Raw genomic sequence first — 25647 nt, 5'->3', positions numbered from 1 at the left:
GCATTGCGGTATTACCAAACGATTTCCATGGGGAGTTCTTCGGTACAAAAGGTCGTCTATTACTTCAAATTCTGGCAAGGTGGCGTATCTTTGACATTGAACGTCCACCTGCTGTGCTTCTTTTAACTCTTCAATTCATACCTCATTTGATTGAATGACACGTACCTTTCTACTTAACGCATCAGCATTTTGATGCAACCGACCAGGCTTGTGCCGAACTTCAAAACAATATTCTGACAGTTTCATGGCCCAGCGCATAAGTGTGCTGCTAGGGTCTTTAAGATTCAATAACCACTGCAGAGCAGAGTGATCGGTAAGAACTGTAAACTTGCGACGATAAAGGTTACATATAAAATAATTAATTCCAAAAAGAAGGGCGAGCAATTTCAATTCAGTAGTACTGTAATTAGTTTCTGCTTTATTCAGTTGACGAGAGGCATACCCAACGGGTTTTTCCTCACCATCTTGCACTTGGCTTAGGACACATCCTACAGCAAAATCAGATGCATCACAAGATAAAATGAAAGGTTCAGCGAAGTCTGGGTAAACAAGTAGAGGAGAACTACTTAAAATAGTTTTCACTGTTCAAAAGGCGGTCGAACATTCATCCGTCCAAACAAAAGGAGTCTCCTTTTTCAACAGTTTAGTAAGTGGTTTGGTAAGAGTAGCATAATCTTTAACAAAACGGCGGTAATAATTTGCAAGGCCAAGGAAGTATTGTAATTCCTTTAAATTGGTTGGAATAGGAAAAGTGTCTACTGCTTCAGTTAATCGTGGATCTGGCTTGACTCCGCTGGAAGTGATGACATGACCTAAATACTGCACTTGTGATTGAGCAAAAGAACGTTTTTCTAATTTTAAGCTTAAATTAGCATTTTGCAAGCGCAACAGTACACTGCGTAGATGTTCAGCATGTTCAGGAATGGATTTTGAAAATATAATTATCAAGATTCACAAGACACATAGTAGGTTTCAACCCACGTAATAGCAGATCTGCAAATCGCTGAAAGTTTGCTGGCGCGTTGCGAAGCCCGAAGGGCATCCATAAGAATTCATATAAGCCACCAGGAACTCCAAAAGCTGTCTTAGCTCGATCTTGAGGAGCAATTGGCATTTGATGATACCCACTGCGCATGTCTATTGTTGTAAAGTACCGGCAATTGCCCAGACCAGAACGAGATTTTCACTCTGCAGCGGAGTGTGCGCTGATATGAAACTTCCTGGCAGATTAAAACTGTGTGCCCGACCGAGACTCGAACTCGGGACCTTTGCCTTTCGCGGGCAAGTGCTCTACCAACTGAGCTACCGAAGCACGACTCACGCCCGGTACTCACAGCTTTACTTCTGCCGGTACCTCGTCTCCTACCTTCCAAACTTTACAGAAGCTCTCCTGCGAGACATGCAGAACTAGCACTCCTGAAAGAAAGGATATTGCGGAGACATGGCTTAGCCACAGCCTGGGGGATGTTTCTAGAATGATATTTTCACTCTGCAGCGGAGTGTGCGCTGATATGAAACTTCCTGGCAGATTAAAACTGTGTGCCCGACCGAGACTCGAACTCGGGACCTTTGCCTTTCTCGGGCAAGCACTTGCTGGGTGTTGTGTGTTGTCCTTAGGTTAGTTAGGTTTAAGTAGTTCTAAGTTCTAGGGGACTTATGACCTAAGATGTAAAGTCCCATAGTGCCCCGAGCCATTTGAACCATTTTTTGATCTGTGCGCCTGTGTCAATTAGCACGCGTATTGGTTTGCGGCCTCTAATACCATCGACAATCACGCTTGCCACCTGCGTGATTCCCTTATAAGATAGGGGGATCACTATTTTTAACGGGGGCCGGGAGGGGTGGCACTTCCTGCTCCGCCGCCGTTTCCCGAATTCTCTGGTTGGTTTGCGTTTCGCCTGGAATTTGAAGGCGGTTGTGGCCTACTATTTGCACAATGCACACTTTGGGGACCCATGTCCCTTCACTGATGACAATATGGCACGGGACATTGCTCTGCCACATGTCCTTGACTATTACAGCGCCCACACTTTAGTATCGTTCAAAAAGACACGTCGGGGCTCGCTTTACCGTGCGGAGACGGCCACAAATCGGCTCGCCTCCTCTCTCAAGAGTGCTAAACGCACGGCTTCGTGTAAATACAAAAACACGCGAAGAGTTTCAACAAGAAAGAGGAAAGCCTTATGGTAAACGGATTCTGGCTTCCCGTTCTGCAGCGAACGACCGTCACAGGTAGCAAGAGGAGAACCGCACCGGAAATGACCGCGAAGAAACCCTCCGACGTTGGCGCGCCAGGTACATATAGTCTGCGGCCGCCAGCTCGGCTCCAGTTCACCACCGGCAATGGTGGGTGAAGCTTTGACAATGCCAGCCACTCGCGCTGGCGAAACGTCAGAAAAATCATTAGATGAACGTCGGCCAAAGAACCGGAGACAGAAGCCAATAGGCAGATTGAAAACAAATATTATTAACATTATCCATCTCTAATCTTCATGCTTACAGATGATTAAGAACCACGTCTCCCCTTTTGTAATGTGCAGGGGATCATCAGGAATCTCCGTGACTGCATTGTAATTATTGACTTTAAATGAAAGCGAAATTTCTGTTCATCTCACCCCGCATTTCTTTGAGTTTTCTTCATTACTATACCGCAGCAGTTCTTTCTATGTACAGTGCCGACTTATTCGAGTTATGTTGCTTCGAAGTAGCACATCATTTAAAAGTTGCTTTCATCCTTATGTTTTGCACACCACTGTATATAATTCACGAGATTTTCAATACAGTAAAACGTTGTTAACAGAGAACCAAAACCAAAGACTCTCTGTAGTTTTTTACAAAAACACAAAAAACCGTTCTTGCTATTAAACCTTTTCTCTAGTGTTTTTCTTCATTTTCTGTCGCCAACCTACCGATTAAATTTTCTTCGTAGAGAAGTTTTGTATTCGAGGTTCATTGGGATTCGGGGATAGGATACGGATGGTGGTCTCGTCTGATGAGCATACCATTCAGTATTACGGGCGCTACGTTGCATGAGTTAGAAGAGCTGAATACACAAACAAAACATAATTTTGTAATACCTTAATAAAAGTTTTACTACACTTGTGTTGGTCGTGTACACATAACGCCTTCACCTAAGTGACATGATCCGAAACAGAAGGTCCTATGAACTTTCTACGCGTGTGATCAACCTTGTGTTTAGCCCCAGCTACCGCGAGCATACTCATTTCATTGAACATCGGAGAGCCAGTTGAATGCGAACATTCATTCAGAAAAAGGCGTAGGGCATTTTCAAACACTGAATGAATGGACGTTTGCTGACGGCAAGAAGACTGATATCAACTCCGATCGCATATGAATTGGTGCTTTATGTCAGCAATTACTGACTGTCAACAAGAGGGAGGTTGCAAGGCGAGTAGCAGTGAACCAGAGCCGCATGGTACGGACCTGAAATCGTTTCCAAAACAGAGTTAGTGTTCATGGTTTGCCACGTAGTGGTTTTCGTCGGGCAACAACTGCTGCAGATGACCGGTTGCTACTTGGTCCAGACTGCCACAGTGGAAGACAATAAAGCAATGGCCACCAACAGGTACGTGCACAATCACAAAACAGACTCCACAACGACCCGGACACCTTGCTGAATGGCACAGATATACTCAAAATTCCCAGGAATGGCCTATGAAAACTTGGTGGAAAGTTCTGTACATAGGTGAATGACATTATTGTCTGATACCAGATGTCCGACGTATGCGTATGTGGAGAGAAGGGGTGGCAACAGGAACGCCCCCGGCCACTCTCTGCCAAATCCAAACTGCACATGTCGGCCCCGTGACTACACAGGATAAAGACTAGGAAAATAAGTAGTAGACGAAGTTCTGAAAGGCCTTAATCGTAGGTCATCATCCAACAAAGTATTGACGACTTCAGTGAGCCAGTTGGAAGAGATTGACGCAACATATGAAATTGTGGAGCGTGGCATCAAAAAGTAGTTGTCTTCCGATGACATTTAAATTCAGACACCAGATAACTCAAACAACAGTCGACCTGAATGAACAGTATCTTGATAAGGGGTTATAACAGGATCACAGGTAATGGTGCGTAGTCCAGTTAAATCAGGTGAATGTGAGGGAATTAGATGATATCAAAAGAAGTAGGTGACGGTTCTTATTTTGCCATGAAAATAACTAGCAGTGACAGAGTTAAATTGGATATAAAAAACAGACTCGCAACAGCGGATAAGGAATTTTGAAAGAAGAATATTACAATTGATTATGACTTTAAAGGTTAGTACAACTTCACTAGCTACAACTGTTCAATACCGGACGAGACCAAGCTAATGCAACTTCAGTGGACTCGGCAAGAATAACGAGAATTTAATCTCGAGTCAGCTTCGCTATCTAAGCAACAGAGGGCGAGTACTCCATCTTAGATTTGAATAAAGTTCATCTGATCAAAAAACAGTTCTATCAGGCACTGTTGCTTTAAGTTTTTATAGAAGCATGGGTCGTTCTTGAAGAGTCTTCATAGCACAGACGAACACTGATTAAATTAAACAGATCTAATAAATGGCTTGTAATTATTAAAAACGAAAAATATAAAAATTGTTATATTGTAGGATAACAATGTAGGCTACAACCACACGATTAAACTTCGGTTATTCTTTTATTCGTATCATAAACAAATACGGGAGCGTGCTGAACAGTAATGCCTCCGAAATTTTTACAGACAGTTCTTAAAGCTTTTTTAAGTAAACCAAATGTTATCAACGTTATACATCTTTAATCTTCGTGTCTCGATACTTGCAATCCATCTTTCGCTAGAGGGTACAAATAACAGAGTGTAACATGGCGATGTGTAAGAAACGACGTTGGTGCCCGAGGAACAGCTTGCTGTAATCGGATTTCGAGAATCCTCTCTTTCAGCATGACAATGCTACACTACACATGAACACTGCGAGGTCTGCAGCAATCCGAAGCCTTGGATTCATCTTCCGTGCAGTACTGGCCTGGCCCCTGCCCAAATTACATCTGCTTCCAAAATTTAAGGAACGCCTACGAGAACTTCACTTTGATAGCGGTGAAGCGGTGGAAGCAGAGACGTGAGGTTGTGGAACTGTCAACAAACTCAACCGTCCTACAGTAAAGGTAACAGTAAACTGGTCTCTCGTTGGAATACATGTATTCATCACTACGATTACTATGTTGAGAAATACTGTAAATATGTAGACTTGAAGAATAATGATGTAGAATGTCAAAAACGTTCGTTTTATTAAAAAAGGATTAAGAGTTTTCACATAAAAGTTTTAGGCATTACTTTTCAGTACGCACTCATATACTCGAATGGTGGACTCACATATTTCGCTACAGAACGCATTATTGATTCAAGATACCGTAAAATGCTTAACTTGGCAGTCAAGCAGACGATCGCAGACGGTGATGAGTGTGAACTAAAGGCATAGCGCCGTGTGTCAAATCACTGATCTGAACGATATCTGAAAGTTCAACCGGTGCGCAAGTCTACACACATTAACAAAATCCTCTGGAGCTGAGACACTCAGTCACTCTTTGCTTGACTATAAGTCTACGTCCACTAGCTTTCAGAGCCTCGGTATACGAGGATCGGTCAATAATCAATGCAACACGTTTTTGTCGGGTAGTTTCTGTTGAAAAAATGCTGAATTTGTTGTGGGACATCGTGGAATATTTCTGTTTCAACCCCTGCAGTTTCATAAAGGTCCGATAGCTGATGGTGTTTTACTAGTCGGGGCGTGGGATGTCAGAACCATCAACGTGGTATGCAAGCTATAAAATCTGAAAATGGAATCGCAATGGCCCAGTCTAGACATAGTAGGGGTCAGTGAAATGAAATGGAAAGAAGACAAGGGTTTCTGGTCAGATGAACACAGGGTAATATCAACAACAGAAGAAAATTGTTCAATTTGAGTAGGATTCGTTACTAATAGGCCAGAGAGTGTCTTACTGTGCAGAGTTCAGTAATAGGGTTGCTCTTATCAGAATCGACAGCAAACCACCACCGACAACAATAGTTGAGAATACATGCCGCCGTCGTAAGTTGAAGATAAGGAGATAGAGAAAGTATACGAGGATACTGAAAGGCTAATACGTAAAGGGAGATGAAAATCTAATAGTCATGGGGGACGGTACTTTAGTTGTAGGGGAAGGAGTACACGAAATGCTTCATAGGAGAATATGGTGCTGCAAAAGGAATAAGAGAGTAAAAAATTAGAAATTTCTGGTGAGGTTCTATGAGACCAAACTGCTGAAGTCATCGGTCTCTAGCCTTACACACCAATGAAACTAACTTAAACTAACTTACGCTAAGGACAATACATACACCCATATCTGAGGGAGGACTCGAACCGCCGACAGGGTAAGCCGCGCGAACTGTGACAAGGCGCCCCTGACCGCTGGGCTACCCCGCACGGCAATGAGAGAGGAGAAAAACTAGTTGAGTTCTTCGTAAAATGCACCTACTAACAGCGAATACTCTGTTCAAGAAACACAAGAGGAGGAAGTATACTTGGAAAAGGCCGAGTGATACGGAAAGATTTCATTTAGATTAAATCTTGGTCACACACAGATTCCGAAATCACATACTGGATGGTAAGGCGTACCCAGGAGCAAATCTAGACTCAGATCAGAATGTAGTAGTGATGGGGAGTAGGCTGAAGTTTAAGAGATTAATCAGGAAGAATCAATGCCCTAAGAAGAGGGATGCACATGTACTAAGGAATGACGAGATACGCTTGTAGTTCTCTAAGGTTATAGATACAGCAATAAAGAAGAGCTCAGTAGGCAGTTCAGTAGAAGAGGATTGGACATGCCTTAAAAGGGCATGCACAGAAATTTGAGTGAAAAACATAGGTACAAAGAAAATAACTGCACGGGAGGTATGGGTAACATAACACATAATTCAGTTGATCGATGAAAGAAGGAAGTACACAAATGTTCAGGGATATTCAAGATTACAGAAACAGACATTGCTGAGGAATGAAATAAACAGGGTGTGCCGGGAAGCTAAGACGAAATGTCTGCAGGAAAAATTTGAAGACATCGAAAAACATATGATTGTCGGAAGGACTGACTCAGCATGTAGGAAAGTCAAAACAATTTTCGGTGAAATTAAAAGGAAGAGCGGTAACATTTAGAATGCAACAGGAATTCCACTGTTAAAAGCCGAGGAGAGAAGGGATAGACGTATAGAGTACACTGAAGGTCTCTGTGAAGGGAAAGATTTGTCTGATGTGATCTATGAAGAAACCGGAGTCGATTTTGATGGAGTTGTGGATCCGGTATAAGAATCACATTTTCAGAGAGCCTTGGAGAACTTAAGATCAAATAAGGCAGAAGGAACATATAACACTCCAGCAGAATTTCTAAAATTATTGGGGGAAGTGGCAACAAAACGACTATTCACGCTGGTTTGTAGAATGTATCAGTCTGGCGACATACCATCTGAATTTTGAAAAATATCATCCACACAATTCCAAAGACTGCAAGAGCTGACAAGTGCGAGAATTATTGCGCAATCTCCTTAGCAGGTCATGCATACGAGTTCCTAACAATAATAATACAGAGAAGAATGGAAAGAAAAATTGAGATGATGTTAGATGACGATCAGTTTGGGTTTAGGAAAGGTAAAGGCACTGGAAAGGCAATTCTGATGCTGCGGTTTGTAACCTCCCCCCAGTTTCGCACCGAACTATATTATTCGCATACGCTGTAGGTGAAGTTATATTTTAATTATTTTAGCATAATATATATCTTTCCTCCTTGTCATGAGACTCATTGTTGTCCACTTCCGTTATTGTGAAAACTACTGAATGATAACATCTCCTTCCTTAAATGCTGGAATTTATCAATTATATCACTCAATTTATAAACATTTATGAACATCAAACACTGTGTGCCATTCTCCCACTCATCTCCGGCCTCGCTACCGAGCAACCTCTCTCTCTAGCCTCTCACACCCAACTTCCACCCACGGACTCCAACACTCGACTACTGCTTACCCACTCGCACATTGTTGACTGCACTGCAGTCTTTGCTTTTACCATGTATGATCTCTGCACAGTGCATAATCGATACTACCTAATGGTACTGTAACCTTACAGGTTGATAATGGAAGCAAGACTAAAGAAAAATCAAGACACCTTCATAGGATTTGTCGAAATGAAAAAAGTGTTCGGCAATCTAAAATAGTGCTGTATGTTCGAAATTCTAAGAAAAATAGGGGTAATCTATAAAGAGAGACGTGCAATATACAATGTGTACAAAAGCCAAGACGAAATAGTAAGTGTGGGCAGCCAAGAACGAATTGCTCGGATAAAGGCTGTAAGACAGGGACGTGGTCTTTCGCCCTTACTGTTCAATCTATGCATCGAAGAAGAATGATGGAAATGAAAGAAAGGTTCAGGAGTGGTATTAAAATTCAAGATGAAAGGACATCATTGATGCGATTCGCTGATGACATTGCTGTCCTGACTGAAAGATAAGAAGAATTACATGATCTGCTGAACGAAATGTAGAGTCTAATGAGTACAGAATATCGACTGAGAGTAAATGGAAGGGGGACGAAAGTAATGAGAACAGCGAGAAACTTATCATCAGGATTGATGGTTACGAAGTAGATTAAGTTCAGGAATTCTGCTACCTAGTCAGTAAAATTACCAATGAAGAACGGAGCTAAGAGGACATCTAGAGCTCACTGGCACCGGCGAAAAGGCCATTCCCGGCCAAGAGATGTTTACTAGTATCAAACATAAGCCTTAATTTGCGGAAAAAATTTCTGGGAATGTATATTTGGAACACAGCACTATATGGTAGTGGAACATGGACTGTGGAAAAAACGGAACAGAAGAGAATCGAAGCATTTGAGATGTCGTGCTACAGGCGAATGTTGAAAATTATGTCGATTGATGAGGTAAGGAATGAGGTGGTTTGGCGCAGAATCGGTGAGGAAAGGTGTATATGGAAAACACTGACAAGGAGAAGGTACAGGATGATAGGACATCTGTTAAGACATCAGGGGATGACTCTGATGGTACTAGAAGGAGCTGTAGTAGGCAAAATCTGTACAGGAAAAGACGGGAATACATCCAGCAGATGATTGAGGACGTAGGTTGCAGGTGCTACTGTAAGATGAAGAGGTTGACAGGCGGGCCGCATCAAACCAGGCAGAGGACTAGAAAAGAAAACGTGACGACGTTACGTGTACCCTTCAAAATGGCGTCTCTAACGGAGCTCCGTTCCAAGCAAAGAGCTGTCATTAAATTTGTTTTGGCAGAAAACAATAGCTTACAGATATCCATAGACAGTCGCAGAATATCTGCGGTGAACTGGCAGTAGCAAAAGGACGGTGAGTCGTTGGGCAAGGCTTCTGTCATCATGGCAACATCCTCGTGCAAACCTGTCCAATCTCCCGCGTGCCTGCCGGCCGCACAAAGCTGTGACTCCTGCAGTGTTAGAATTCTTCGACCCTCTCTTCGTGTTGATCGACGGATGACGGTCAAACACCTCGCTGCTCAGCTGAAGTCTCTGATGTCAGCGTTGGCACATTTGTCCACTAGTTTGGGTACTGAGAAGTGTGTGCATGCTGAGTTCTTCCCATCTAATGGAAGATCATAAAGGAGCCCCCATCTGTTTGGCACAATGAGGGTTTCACTGTATAGGAAGCAGTACGTGGATGATTGGGACGTTATTGATGCAGAAATATGTTGGCTTAGACGTCGCCCAGCGGTATAGTACCATGCAGACATACAGGCCCTCCCACCAATGTGAGGTAAGGCCGTCGCACTGAGCTGAGTTTATGCTGGAAAATAGAGTTTCGTAGTCAAAAGAGTGGGAAATAGCATGGTGTATTGGAATCCTTAATGCTAGTTAAACCAACCTGCTCCCAGAGAAAAAGATCAATTTGTTGCATTACTTGCTGAACTCCCTCCGGATTTCTAAGACCCAAACCAGCACAAGTTGAAATATCTGGGCGCACAAAATTTTACCAAAACCAGACTCACCGACCAAGAGAAGAAGACGAAAGACCTTGCACTCTGCTCTTAAACTCAATACGACAACTTGCGGCTTGACCACCACTATTAAGATTACACCTATGATAATACTTATACATACGTATTCCTTACAATGACCACACCAACAAAATAATGGTGCATCGCATCATTCTCAAGGATGATGCCCTGAATTGAGAGGCTTGGCAGAAGATAACAGGAATCCAGCTAAATGTCATTACTGATATTCTTTGTATTAAGCAATTTCGTAATAATAATAATGGTATACTGTTAATCCACTTGGTTGGTTAGTACTATCATATCACATTAATCAGTTTTAAACACAGAAAAATAAAAAACTTTATTCGGTTTTATAAGACAAAAACGCAATTTCAAGAAACCTATTTTACTTGACATCGATATTGGCCTTGGCTGTTTCCCAGTGGTACCCTCCGCATATAAACATTCTGTAATATAAAAAAAATCAGAATATGCCCCTGCTGTTTAGCTGGAAAGGACAGTTTTCGGCACGTTCTGCACGGAAAGGAACTGATGGCCAGTAACAACCAACAGATCTGTCTGCCATATTGATCTGAATAAGGCAAAACCTCCGGATGCATTTAGAAGCCCGAAATAAATGGTCGCACTGACGCACTCCGGCAGCGTACGCGGAATGATTACACATTGCTGTCTGGACGCGTATAACTCCTCAGCATGAATTACGACATTTACACACCATGTCCGTAAAGCCATCTGCGATGACGCTGTTACCGGACTGCGCCCGCAGTGTTCCGTATAAATCTACCGAAAACCAATAAACTATGATTGTCTGAACCGGCAAACACAAACTTGATTTAATTGGTGCGTTACCCCGTGCATAATTCGGAATACAAGCCTACATTTGCGTCGCTAATTAATATCAAATTGCATGATCACAAACATGGAGACTTCCCCCACACCAACATGTTACAGTCTCTCTCCCTTCCGTCTCGCTCACTCTCTCCCTCCCTCCCTCCCTCTCTCTCTCTCTCTCTCTCTCTCTCTCTCTCTCTCTCTCTCTCTCTCTCTCTCTAGCTATCTCTTTCTCCACTCCTCTCTTCTCCTCTCTCCTGCTCTCTCTTTCTCTCTCCCCCCACCCCTCTGTTTCCACGTATGTACACGCACGACGTGTTCGGTTGCAAACTATGTAACAGTGAGGGCCTAACTGCCGAGAATCTCGATTCCCACACCGTCTGCGCCGCCGACACAAGCAACTGTTCGTCGGAATTAACGAAGGCTTAAAACTCCACAATTTCCAGAAAATACTATCATATCTGACCAAATAATAATCATCGCTGATAAAATGCGATGGCTATTTGCTCAGAAAATAGTCGCGTGTAGCTGTACTGTTATTTTTATAAAGGTTTAACACCAGCAAACAAAATATTTATTTTACAACGCTCGCTGAATACCGGCGAAACAAAAGAGTGACGCTTTAACGATATTTTCCCACCGCTGGCCAGAATATACACGTGTGGCCGCTTTTCGTCCAGCCACTCGCGTCTTTTCTGCGACTACGTCCCAAATTTGCTTTTCTCTCCTCCGTCTGCAGTCCTAACCTCAAACGCCTGCCCACTCGTTGTTATATTTATTCTCGTACAACTGAATTCATTACATCGTTTAAAAAACAAGTTATCCAGCTACAAATTCTAGGTAACCTTGGCTTTATTAACGTTGGAAACGTTTTCGCAAGCATATATTAACAATTAAAACATCTGCCGTACTGTCTTTGTAACATAACAGCTGGAATAACGTTAAACAAAGGTCCAGACTTGACAACATTTCAGAGTTAAAACGTCTTAACATAAAACTGTCCTTTCTAAAAGCCGTATTGCTGTTGTCAAGAAAATCTCAAGATCCAGTCAAAATTATGTGAAGTATGTCAAGTGAATGATATGTTACTAAATTCATTGGTGTTAGCATCCGCAGCCGAAAACTTAAATATACCGGAGGACCATGAATTGAAGATCACTGCATAATGGTTCCAATCCATTCAGATTGTAATGAAACACGAGAGTTGAGATAATCGCTTGTTATTCATAGGTAAGTTAACAAAATAATTTACGTCTTCGCCGTTTACAAGGCGCTGGCGACCACGAGCTAAGAAGATCCGACCGACCGGCAGCCCATTCACTATTGCCAAATCTCTGCCTCACCGCGGCGATTGTACCGTTAGGTGCCCTTGGAGCGGTGGAACACTGACCACTGTCCCTCATGTATGGATAGCTCCAGAGAGGGCAGCACTGTCCAGAGACACAGTCAAATGTAACAACCGAACATACCGGCCGCCAAATAAATATTAATTTCTTTGCAGCGTAATACAAGTAACACAAGTCCTGCTAAATCACAGAAAATAACACAAGTAAATGCACACAACAATGTGTCCTTCAATCAGGTATTCTGTCCATAGAGATTGTAACTGGTATCTGGATATCACAACCGCATAAACAAATATAATCTTAAACATAAAAAATGACGAAATACACTGATTCTACTGCAAGGTACACACAAGACAAAAGGAGAAAAACACACAAATAAAAAACACGAATGCACTGTTCACTGTTGTATCACATCATTCGGTAATCGACATAACTTGCACATTGGTCTCTTGAAAATCCCTTGCAGTGTGAGAATAGTGGCTACCCCCAAGGTGTACTCCTTCAATGACGACCAGCTTCCAACATAACGGTGGCAGGTTATCTTCTCTTACTATGACCAATGCACCCGGCTGCACATTCTGACTAGGGACAATCCACTTGGCCCGCTACTGCAGATGATGCAGGTAATCAGATGACCATCGCCGCCCAAAAATCTGGAAGCCATGCAGCAGCAGTTCCCACCTTGTGAACAAGCTCAGGTTGGCTGTACCTAGATCTGGCTGAGGCATGCTTGTGATTGCGGTTCTAGTCAGGAAATGACCTGGAGTGATGGCTTGGGGATCAGTAGGATCGCAAGACAGTGGCGTGAGAGGACGAGAGTTCAAGCAAGTCTCAATTTGGCGAGTCAGGGTTGTCAACCATTCGAAAGTTGGACGCATGTTTCCCAACGTTTGCCGAAAGTGGTACTTGGAGGACTTCACTCCAGCTTCCCATATTCCGCCAGTGTGGTGACGCAGGAGGAATGAAGTGTGCCGGCTGGTGTGGCCAAGCGGTTCTAGGCGCTACAGTTTGGAGCCGCGCGACCGCAACGGTCGCAGGTTCCATCCTGCCTCGGGCATGGATGTGTGTGATGTCTTTAGGCTAGTTAGTTTTAAGTAGTGCTCAGAGCCATTTGAACCAATTTTTGAATGGAGTTGCAGTCGATGCTTCTTCACACGTATAGTTTTCACCTGTGCCTTTGTAATAGCGAAGTTCCCAACTAGCTCCAACGAAGTATTTTCCATTGTCGCTGAACAGGTTTTGGGACCTACCCCGCCGTGAAACAAATCTTCTGAGGTGACGACAGGAAGACTTCAGGTGTCTTCTTGCCAACTACCTCCAAATACACTGCTCGTGCAGCCAAGCACACAAATTTGGCAACGTAGCATTTTTCCTTTCATTTGGATCTCCGTGAGCTTGTTTTCACATAGAACAATCCCATAGAGAGTATTTCACCACGATGGTTTCTTTTAACTGTCGATTTTCTCGACAACGGCTGAGAAGTACATCTTGGTGCTTTGCCACATTACACCTCTGGCCACGAGCAATATGAATCTAATCTGAATTTCACAATTGGCGGCCTCCCCTTGTAAGACAGTATGCCATTATCCGCTGTAATCGTGACAACTTTGAAAATCGACAGATGATATCTTCATGAATTGCTCTGCTGATGCGACAGAGGACTTTAGCCCTTTCTTCTGGCAGCTCCTGGGCTGCAGAATCGCTAGAGGTGTTTATCACAGGCCATGAATTGATGTCTTTCTTAAGACAAGTTGGTCCTTCCCAGCACAGGCCGTTTTCTTGCAGGCTGCAGGAGACACCACTCGCGAAGTTAAATCAACTGGGTTTTCCATTGTAGATACATGGTTCCATACCGCAACTGCTATATTCTCCTGTAACTCAGTGACCCGGTTCCCCACAAGTGTCTCCCACCGCGTGGGTGGAAACGCTAGCCATGCCAGTACGATGTATGAGTTAGTCCGCAAGTAGGCTCGTTCTGTATCAATACCCAGCGAGAGAACAACACACTGTATTAGTTGCGAAAGCAAGAGAGCGCCACAGAGGTCCAGGAGAGGTAAGGACAACTTTTTCAATGCAGATACTCGTGTTTTGGAGCTTAATAATTTGACACATGTTATCCATGGTGATTAGTTGATCGTACATATACAGAGTGGTCCATTCATCGTGACCGGCCCAAATATCTCAAGAAATAACCGTCAAACGAAAAAGCTACAAAGAACGGAACTTGTCTAGCTTGAAGGCGGAAACCAGATGGGGCTATGATTGTCCCGGTAGATGGCGCTGTCATAGGTCAAACGGATATCAACAGCGTTTTTTTTTTTTAATAGAAATACCCATTTTTATTACATATTCGTGTAGTACGTAAATAAATATGAATGTTTTAGTTGGACCACCTTTTTCGCTTTGTGATAGATGGCGCTGTAACAGTCACAAACATATGGCTCACAATTTTAGATGACAGCTGGTAACAGGTAGGTTTTTTAAATTAAAATACAGAACGGTGGTACGTTTGAGCATTTTATTTCGGTTGTTCCCATGTGATACGTGTACCTTTGTGAACTTATCATTTCTGAGAGCGCATGCAGTCACCGCGTGATTGGCTGTAAACATCACATTAATGTAATAAATACTCAAAATAATGTCCATCAACATCAATGCATTTGGAAATACGTGTAACGACATTCCTCTCAACAGCGAGTAGTTCGCCTTCCGTAAGGTTCGCTCATGCATTGCCAATTCGCTAACGCATTTTGTCAGGTGTTGTCCGTGGATCAGGATAGCAAATATCCTTGAACTTTCTCCACAGAAAAAATTCCGGGGACGTCAGATCCGGTGAACGTGCGGGCCATGGCATGGTTTTTCGATGACCAATCCACCTGTCATGAAATATGCTATTCAATACCGCTTCAACCGCACGCGAGCTATGTGCCGGACATCCATCATGTTGGAAGTACATCGCCATTCTGTCATCCAGTGAAACATCTTGTAGTAACATCGGTAGAAAATTACGTAGGAAATCAGTATACATTGCACCATTTAGATTGACATCGATAAAATGGGGGCGAATTATCCTTCCTCCCATAATGCCGCACCATACACTAACCCGCGAACGTCGCTGATGTTCCACTTGTCGCAGTCATCGTGAATTTTCTGTTGCCCAGTAGTGCATATTATGCGGATTTACGTTACCGCTGTTGGTGAATGACGCTTCGTCGCTAAATAGAATGCGTGCAAAAGATCTGTCATCGTCCCGTAATTTCTCTTGTGCCCAGTGGCACAACTGTACACGACGTTGAAAGTCGTCGCCATGCAATTCGTGGTGCATAGAAATATGGTACGGGTGCAATCGATGTTGATGTAGCATTCTCAAAACCGACGTGTTTGAGATTCCCGATTCAGGCGCAGTTTGTATGCTACTGATTTGCGGATTAGCACCTACTTGGGCATCATTATTTTTTGCAGGTCGTGGATGACGTTTCACATGTGGCTGAACACTTCCTGTTTCCTCAGAGAACGTAACTATCCAGCGAACGGTCCGGACGCTTGTATGATGTCGTCCAGGATACCGAGCAGCATAGATAGCACACGCCCGTTGGGCATTTTGATCACAATAGCCAAACATCAAGATGATATCGATCTTTTCCGCAATTGGTAAACGGTCCATTTTAAAACTCCGCGCTGGTTGAATGTTACGTGACACCACATACTTATACTTTTGAGACTATTAAAGCGCCATCTATTGTAAGTAGGCTGTTTAGGTTTTCTTAATGGTAACGCCACGTAGCGCTCTGTATTAAAATCACTGGCTGTGCTGTGTGCAGTCTGTGACTAGTTTGCATTGTTGTCTGCCATTGTAGTGTTGGGCAGCTGGATGCTAGCAGCGCGTAGCGTTGCGCAGTTGGAAGTGAGCCGCCAGCAGTGTTGGATGTGGGGAGAGAGATGGCGGAGTTTTGAAATTTGTAAGACTAGATGTCATGAACTGATATATATATTATGACTATTAAGGTAAATACATTGTTTGTTCTCTATTAAAATCTTTCATATGCTAACTATGCCTATCAGTAGTTAGTGCCTTCCGTAGTTTGATTCTTTTATTTAGCTGGCAATAGTGGCGCTCGCTGTATTGCAGTAGTTCGAGTAACGAAGATTTTTGGTGAGATAAGTGATTTATGAAAGGTATGGGTTAATGTTAGTCAGGGCTATTCTTTTGTAGGGATTTGCGCTAAAAGTATTGTGTGTCAGTTTAAGCACAGTCTTGTATATTTTTTCTAAGGGGACGTTTCACTATCACAAAGTGAAAAAAGTGGTCCAACTAAAACATTCATATTTCTTTACGTACTACACGAATATGTAATAAAAATGGGGGTCCCTATTTAAAAAAACGCAGTTGATAACCGTTTGACCTATGGCAGCGCCATCTAGCTGGCCAACCATAGCGCCATCTGGTTTCCCCTTCAAGCTATACGAGTTTCGTTCCATGACGTTTTATCGTTTGATGCTCATTTCGTGAGATATTTGGCCCGGGCACTATCACTGGACCACACGGTATACAACAACCGTAGGCATTCTCTGAATTCTTGCCGAATCCTTGCAGCTGAATGCTGACAAGTGTTCCTTCTGTAGTGACTCTACGATCAACACGAACATTATCTATCATACGAACCTCTCCGTATAGTGTCTGCCACGTGCAATTAAACTCTTGAGGCAAGGGCACGTCCCATGTTACCTGAAGCTGCCACAGACGTTGCAGAAAGATTCTGAATGTGATAACAATGGGACTGATTGATCCCACAGGATCAAAAATGGATAAAGTGACAGTTAATAAAATACGCTTTGTGAAGGTGTAGACTTACGTGCTGCCTTGACCTTATTCACAATTTGGAATGGATCAGCAGCTGGGTGCCAGAGTAAACCTAAAGTTTTAATATCCTCGTCGTCATCAAGCCGTAAGGGTACTTGTGTCTCTCTTAACTCTTTAACTCTGAGGGGATATTTTCGAGGAATTCCACACTATTACTGGACCCCTTCTATAAATAATGGAACGACCTCTCTTCACAAGCCTTGTGAGATCTTGCTGGAATTTGATTGCAGCGTCTACTCTGTCACAACATGAGATACAATCGTCCACATAGAAATCAACAGAAAGAATGTTTGCTACCTTGTTACATCTGCCTTCTTCATGAGCTAGTTGTAACGGACATCGTACCGCAAGAAGAGGCTCATATGCCATTCCTTATGTGACTGTCTTCAACTGATATTCCTGCAGTGGTCCAGATCCGTCACTCCTCCACAGTATTCTTTGGTAGGCGCGATCTTCATCCCCTTCCAGAACTTGTCGATACATCTTCTCTATGTCACGTGTGAAGGCAATGCGATGCATGCGGAAGCGTAATATTATGGAGCATAAATATTCTTGAATTGTTGGTCCGACCAATAACAAACTGTTTAGGAACAAGTTAGAGCTCGTTTTGGCCGAACAACCAAGAACTACTTGTGTTTTGCCAGTCTAGCTGGCTGCCTTAAGAAATGCATCTTGTGGCATGTAATATGGAGTGGCAGCAGCTGTAGCAACTGGTTCCATAAGTCCTGAGCCTATATATTGTCTCATAAACTGTGTGTAGCTTTCTTTAAGCTTCGGGTGTCTCGCCAATTTCTGTTCAATCTGAAAGAAGCGTTTTGCTGCTGATTCACCAAATTTATTTGGCTCTTCGCGAAACGGAAAATGGACAACGAATCAGCCTGTGGAATCTTTCGTTGGGTGTTGCACGAAATGTGTTTCACATTGTTTCTCTTATTTCGTCATTACATCAGGATTTAATTTATCTATCTCCCAAAATTTCTTCAAGAATGTTTGATCCTCAATGTTCTTTTTTAAAAAGCATGACACGACCGGCCCCCGTGACGAAATGTAGTGCTCTGCTGTTTGATACTGACCAGATATGACCCAACCTAGCTCTGTCTTTTGAAACAAAGGATGATCAGTTCCTACGGAGACTGTCCTTGATTTGTAAATGTATGGACAAACTCTGCTCCTAACTACGCGTCTATCTTTCCAGGTGAGCAAAACTCTGGATCAGCGAGTTGTACATTTGGCAAGTGCCACATAATAGAATCAACTAGTTGGTCAGGCAAGGTGTCAGTTATCTTTAGCAAAACTAAGCATTCGACAGGTGACAAAGTTGATTACACAGGGGCCCAGTAGTAGAGAGACACGGTGTTTTGTTTCCGAGCGGGTTGCACCTGTTCCTTGAACCGGTACTCTGCTGTGCCACCTTTGAAGTCTGAGCCGCCGTGCAGGTGTTTCCGATATGGAGCGTGACTGCGACCTAGACTCTCACAGAGCGCGACAAGTCTGCCATTTTCGATTGATATCTTACAACCTTATTCTCGCTTTCGCAAAGAGTACTCGTTTGCCTGGACTGATCTTCAGTGAACAATAGCTCGATGTGGTTGACTGATGTTTTCCATTGTGTTCGTGTTGCATGTCACCTGCACTCTCTGTCCTTGGTGCATATTGTGTCCCTTGTGATTCTGCATGTAATAACGTGTGGTGTCGTTTACAACGGATATGACAGGTCATGGAGTTGCATTGAGAAGCCCTGTGATCATTCTTCGGACAGTTGTAACGCAAGCTGTTTTGCATCACAATAGCCTTGCGTTCACTACACGTGGCTTCTTTGAATTTCCTGCACTTGTGCAGCGCGTGAAGCTGGTAGCACATGACACGTGCAGTACCTGTAGCAACGTATGTTTCGAATGCCCAAACTGCTTGGTGTTGGGCGCATTCTGATGTTTATTAACAATTGTTCCGTGACGATGTGGCGCTATAGTCTTGGCTATATTTTTGAGAAAGGCACAAGTTTCTTTAAATGTTGGAAAGCTACTCGAACTCTGACTGGCTTCAAACTTGGTTCTTATTGAATGTTCAACCCTTTCTAAAAGTAGCTCTGATGTAATTATGTCTTCCAAAGAGACATCTAGCTGCAATGCCGTCAGCGCATCCGCATTGCTTAAGGCTTCGTTCAGTAGTGCACGAAGTTCACTTGGACATGGTTATGTCATTGCCGATAGCGTCAGCAGTTTCTTTAAGTGTACTGATGCGTTCAGCCGAGGATTTTTGTATCTATTACAGACCAGATCAATGGCTACCTTAAAGTTAGTGAGAGGGAGATGGGCTATTATATTGTGTGCTTCAGCTCTTAATGAACTCAACAAACGATGCTACTTAGCAATGTCCTCTAGTTCCTCGTTTTTTACTACGAGACTCACAAATGTGTCGTTCAAATGCCGGAATTTCGTTACATCACCGTTAAATGATGGCAGTTTTATGGGTGGCAGCTTCATGCAACGTTTTGATACACTCAAGGCAGACCCGTGATCTCACAGAACTTTGTCAACTCCGTTTGCGTGATTCTTCTGAATCGGTCTCATTTTTTTCGAGACCTCGAAGACCATATTTTCGAAAATTTCTCTGTCCTCAGCATCACTCTCTACATATTCAAACAATTCGATCTGTGACTGTGCGTCTTCGTGTTCATGGTTCTCCACGATCTTTGACAACCGTTCTAGCCTGACGGTAATGTCCAAAGTGTCCGATTAGCCTGTCACGTCGAATTCGTTTGCAAACTTCAACAACAGTGTGAGGCTAGCTTTCAACACCGAGCGTGTGTTTACAAGTTTCTTTCTTAATACTTCGTCCATCATGGAAAGCTAGCGCTGGCAGACAACAGCAGAAGCAGCAGTTACAATGAGTGTGGATTGCAGGAAGCAGGATAGGCAGACCAGCTACTTAACATGTAAGTAGGCTGTTTAGGTTTTTTTATTGGTAACGCCACATAGCGCTCTGTATGAAAAATCACTGGCTGTGCTGTGTGCAGTCTGTGACTAGTTTGCATTGTTGTCTGCCATTGTAGTGTTGGGCAGCTGGATGCTAACAGCGCGTAGCGTTGGCAGTTGGAGGTGAGCCGCCAGCAATGGTGGATGTGGGGAGAGAGATGGCGGAGTTTTGAAATTTGTAAGACTGGATGTCATGAACTGCTTTATATGTTATGACTTTTGATGATATTAAGATAAATACATTGTGTGTTCTCTATTAAAATCTTTCATTTTCTAACTATCCCTATCAGTAGTTAGTGCCTTCCGTAGTTTGAATCTTTTATTTAGCTGGCAGTAGTGGCGCTCGCTGTATTGCAGTAGTTCGAGTAACCAAGATTTTTGTGAGGTAAGCGATTTGTGAAACGTATAGGTTAATGTTAGTCAGGGCCATTTTTTGTAGGGAGTTTTGAAAGTCAGATTGCGTTGCGCTAAAAATAATATGTGTCAGTTTAAGCACAGTCATGTATAATTTTTCAAAGGGGACGTTTCAAATTTTAAAATGCGTCGTCTCGATGCTACAAGCTGCGTCTCCGTGTTGCTGCGTCAACACTCGTCGCTTTAGTTCCGCCGATGAATGGCTGTCGCTGCACATTACTTCGTCGAATGCATCACAATCCGGCCCGGAGGACCAAAATGTTATTGTCCGCAGACGAAAACCTAAGTGTACCGGAGGACCATAAATTGAAGAGGACTGTATAATGGTTCTAATCCATTCAGATTGTAATGAAATGCGAGAGTTGAGATAATCACTTATTATTCGTACGTCTGTTAATAACCAAAATATACATCTTTCCCGTTTACATGGCGCCTGACCGACAGCCCATTCACCACTGCCAAATGTCTGCCTCACCGCGACACCGTTAGGTGCCCTTGGAGGGATGTAACGACCGAACATGGTAACACCGACCACAGACTCAGTCAAATGTAAAGACCGAACAATTAGCAAGGACTTCAGAGGATATCTTCCAGCGTGTAAGTCTCTAGCTCTCACTGAATTTCGGTGGCCTTCGCCGTAAATGAGAAGCATATCGACTTTTTCTTTGAAGGAATACATCATTCACATTCACTTAATTCGACGATACTAGTCTTACCGTTCTTGTTTGTGTTGTATTGCGAAACCATCGAATGGTGTTTACATGTCAGTGGCACGTTAGATGGATACGTCGTATTCGGCGAATATTTACTATTTGCACGATGTACGGGAGAGAATTGTCAGAGGATTCGATAAGTGTCGATGTGATGATTAAAACCACTCAATCCATGATAAGAAGATTGCAGCACTGCACTGATAGCACTGGTCATCACTTCAAACACCTCCTGTAAATAGATTTTCTAGCCACCTTTTTGACCTTCGTTGACGTTCAAAGACCTTACTGTTACACATCACTAGATTCGTCTCGTTAGGCGCTATCAGAAAATAAGTACCAAACTATACCTTACTGTTACACATCACTAGATTCGTCTCGTTAGCCGCTATCAGAAAATAAGTACCAAACTATAGCATCCCATTTAAAAAACGAAGTTTACCTTCATATCTCTGATGCAGCCCCACCTAGCAACAAAAACACAACGACATATTGTGGCCCCGTTTTCCCATGCAACATTTGTCCCACAAACTTTCCAGCTACAGGTGGCAATAGTTAGTGACTCACCCTGTATACAAGGTGTATCAAAAAGGACAGCGTAAACTTACACTGCTGAAAGTACGCGGTAATAGAAGCATAAATGTCAAGTAAACAGGGGCTCTAAAACGCATACCTTAAGAACTATGAAATATTCTTGATTTTCAATATTGTGAAACAAATATCTTCTACTGCAAGCTCTTTGCTTTCCATATTTGGGAAGTGGTAGTATGGACCAAAACAAGAAAAACATGTCCAGTAAACATGTGCTCTAAAATGCATACCTTAACAGCTAAGAGCACCTGTTCATCTTCGGTAGTTTGGAACACAACTCTTGTAATGAAGTCTATCTACTTTTCAGGGAATATCTCATCAAAGTGTTCACAGACATTCAGTCCAAAGTGAGGTGAGCCCCCGTCATCTTGGAGTACCGTATTATGTTCAAAAAAAATTGTTCAAATGACTCTGAGCACTATGGGACTCAACTGCTGTGGTCATCAGTCCCCTAGAACTTAGAACTACTTAAACCTAACTAACCTAAGGACATTACACACATCCATGCATGAGGCAGGATTCGAACCTGCGACCGTTGCAGTCGCACGGCTCCGGACTGCGCACCGAGACGGTATTTTGTCAGCTAGATTAATAGGATTCATAGTATGAGCACGCCACACATTTACAGTAGGAACAGATGTTCATACAGGAGCATATTTCACAACAATAATTATTGCTGTACCAATAGAGATTAAGGTATTCAGATGAATAGCAACACTATGTGGAACAAACGTTAAGTGTAACCCACCGTTATTATGAACTCTAGCATTCATTTTATTATTTACATCTGTTGACAAGTGGGACATGTTCCAGGAACATGGGTAGTATGTCTCTGGTAAACATTGCGTACACTGGAACGTTTAAGCGGGAAGGAAGAAGAAACTGGCCTAGTACGTCATCACTGACTGTGTCTGCTCACATGTCGACTAATAATCTGTGTTGATGGGTCTTCACAACTTCAGCGGGGTGATTTTCATCAGGCCAAACATGACTATCGCAACTGTTTAGCATTTTGTCTCTGGCGAAACAGGCTTCATCCATAAAAAATACATACGCAAGAAAGTAAGAATGGACTGTAAGGTGCTGAATAAACCATTGACTGAATACGACACAACGTCTGTAGTCCGAAGGAGTTAAAGCATGCACTCTCAGTGAATGTTAGCGGTGTAGCTACATTTCTTGTAACGCTCACCACGCACAACTAATCATTACAGATCACAACCGCCTTGTCGAATCTAGCAAGCACTGCATCTTCGAAGTCGGAAGTCGGTGTAGTTCGTCGTCCTCCTCTGTCATTTTACTGCGGTGCTAAATGCCCCGTTTCTCCTTATCGTCTTGGTAAAACTGTGTGAGCAGCATGTCCTCTATACGGAAATGTGCTTGAGTGCAACCCTTCTACTTCTCTGCTGCCGTTGGAACGGTACTGGAAACATGGTGTGGGCAAGATATCTTCTACGTGGGTATATGGTGATGTATAGGCTTTCTGCCCCTCTGTCGCTTCTATTTGCTTCCCCACAAACGAAAATCATGCGTACAGATTCCGTCACCGGGTAAAACACCATTTGGTTAGGATTGATCGACTTTATTACTTCAGCTTATAAACACAGACTGCGATCTATTGCAGTAAACGCAGTGTACACCAGAACTACTCACGTCAGCACCAGGTACGCCGTCTGCATTGTATTATGTGAGTTATTATCCTACAATCGTAGCAATAACAGCACCGATACATGTATTCTACTGGCAGAGGTATGAGAATTGTTTTCGATTACAACTTCCGACTCTGTCACTGCCGGACCACTGTCCTTGGCCTCAAATTGAAAAAGTTACACTTTTCCATCATTCCTGAAATTTTGATCATCATGGAATCACCCTGTATGACAGCTACGCTGCGTAGCGCTCTGGTTTTCGATCTATTAACAGATGCAGGTTGTCGTTTTGGCTACTGTGAGAATCAGAATCGATAAAAACAAGGATGGAGAGAAATTGCGATGGCCGGTAACATGAATCCAAAAGATCTGTACATATCGCATGCTCATTAATATAATATTTCATTTCTAAAAAGAAAGTAAACGTAACATCTCTTTATGAAGTGCCTTGCTGTGCCTATTGCTCGCAACTACCTTAGCCACTATTATTACTCGTAGAAGGCAGGCTAAAGTATCTTATTCTTAATACCCATGTTCTAGAAAGTCTGCGACCGAACCGGGCCGACCAGCGTTGGGCAGCTATTTAAGTAAACGTTGACAGGGGGCGATGAGCTCTATCTTCCTTGAGGTGTGGCGTGCGGGTCAGCGCGTTCTTTATGCTGTTTGGCGGTGCTGCGCTTGTCTATATCTACATCTACAACCATACTCCGCAAGCCACCTGACGGTGTGTGGCGAAGGGTACCGTGAGTACCTCTATCGGTTTTCCCTTCTGTTCCAGTCTCATATTGTTCGTGGAAAGAAAGACTGTCCGTAGGCCTCTGTGTGGGCTCTAATCCCTCTACGTGCGTATATCTCTTCGTGAGATATACGTAAGAGGGAGCAATATACTGCTTGACTCCTCGGTGAAGGTATGTTCCCAAACTTCAACAAAAGCCCATACCGAGCTACTGACCGTCTCTCTTGCAGAATCTTCCACTGGAGTTTATCATCTCAGTAACGCTTTCGCGATTATTAAATGATCCTGTAACGAAGCGCGCTGCTCTCCGTTGCATCTTCTCTATCCCTTCTATCAGCCGTATCTGGTACGGATCCCACACCGGTGAGCAGTATTCAAGCAGTGGGTGAACAAGTGTACTGTAACCTACTTCCTTTGTTTTCGGGCTGCATTTCCTTATGATTCTTCCAATGAATCTCAGTCTGGCGTCTGCTTTACCGACGATTAATTTTATATGGTTATTCCATTTTAAATCACTCCTAATGCCTACTCCCAGACAATTTGTGGCATTAACTGCTTCCAGTTGCTGACCAGCTATTTTGTACCTAAATGATAAAGGATCTTTCTTTCTGTGTATTCGCAGCACATTACACTTGTCTACAATGAGATTCAGTTGCCATTCTCTGCACCATGTGTCAATTCGTTGCAGATCCTCTTGCATTTCAGTACAATTTTCCTTTGTTACAACCTCTCGATATACTACAGCATCATCTGCAAAAAGCCCCAGTGAACTTCCTATGTTATCCACAGGGTCATTTACATATATTGTGAATAGCAACGGTCCTACGACACTCCCCTGCGGCACACCTGAAATCACTCTTACTTCGGAAGACTTCTCTCCATTGAGAATGACATGCTGCGTTCTGTTATCTAGGAACTCTTCAATCCAATCACACAATTGGTCTGATAGTCCGTATGCTCTTACTTTGTTCATTAAACGACTGTGGGGAACTGTATCAGACGCCTTGCGGAAATCAAAAAACACGGCATCTACCTGGGAACCCGTGTTTATGGCCCTCTGAGTCTCGTGGAGGAATAGCGGGGTTTCACACGATCGTCTTTTTCGAAACCCACGCTGATTCTTACACAGTAGATTTCCAGTCTCCAGAAAAGTCATTGTACTCGAACAAAATACGTGTCCCAAAATTGTACAACTGATCGACGTTAGAGGTATAGGTCAATAGTTGTGTTCGACGTCCCTTCTAGAAAACGGTGATGACCTTTGCCGTTCTCCAAGCCTTCGAAACGCTACGCTCTTCTAGAGACATACGGTACACCGAAGTCGCTGTGGAGTCTGTGCTTTAGGACTGCACACTGATAGAGTAATCTGGAATAAATGCTGCAACATTTAGTCGTCAGATAGATGTAAAAGACGCTGCAGCGCGGGACCATTCAACAGACGAGTGTCGAACAAGACTGTAATCGAAAAGCTTCATGTATTTGTTATGCTTGAGCA

Source organism: Schistocerca gregaria, chromosome 5, assembly GCF_023897955.1.
Source record: "Schistocerca gregaria isolate iqSchGreg1 chromosome 5, iqSchGreg1.2, whole genome shotgun sequence".
NCBI lineage: Eukaryota > Metazoa > Arthropoda > Insecta > Orthoptera > Acrididae > Schistocerca > Schistocerca gregaria.
The sequence above is the reverse complement of the archived record's forward strand: the minus strand, read 5'-3'. Positions refer to the sequence as shown.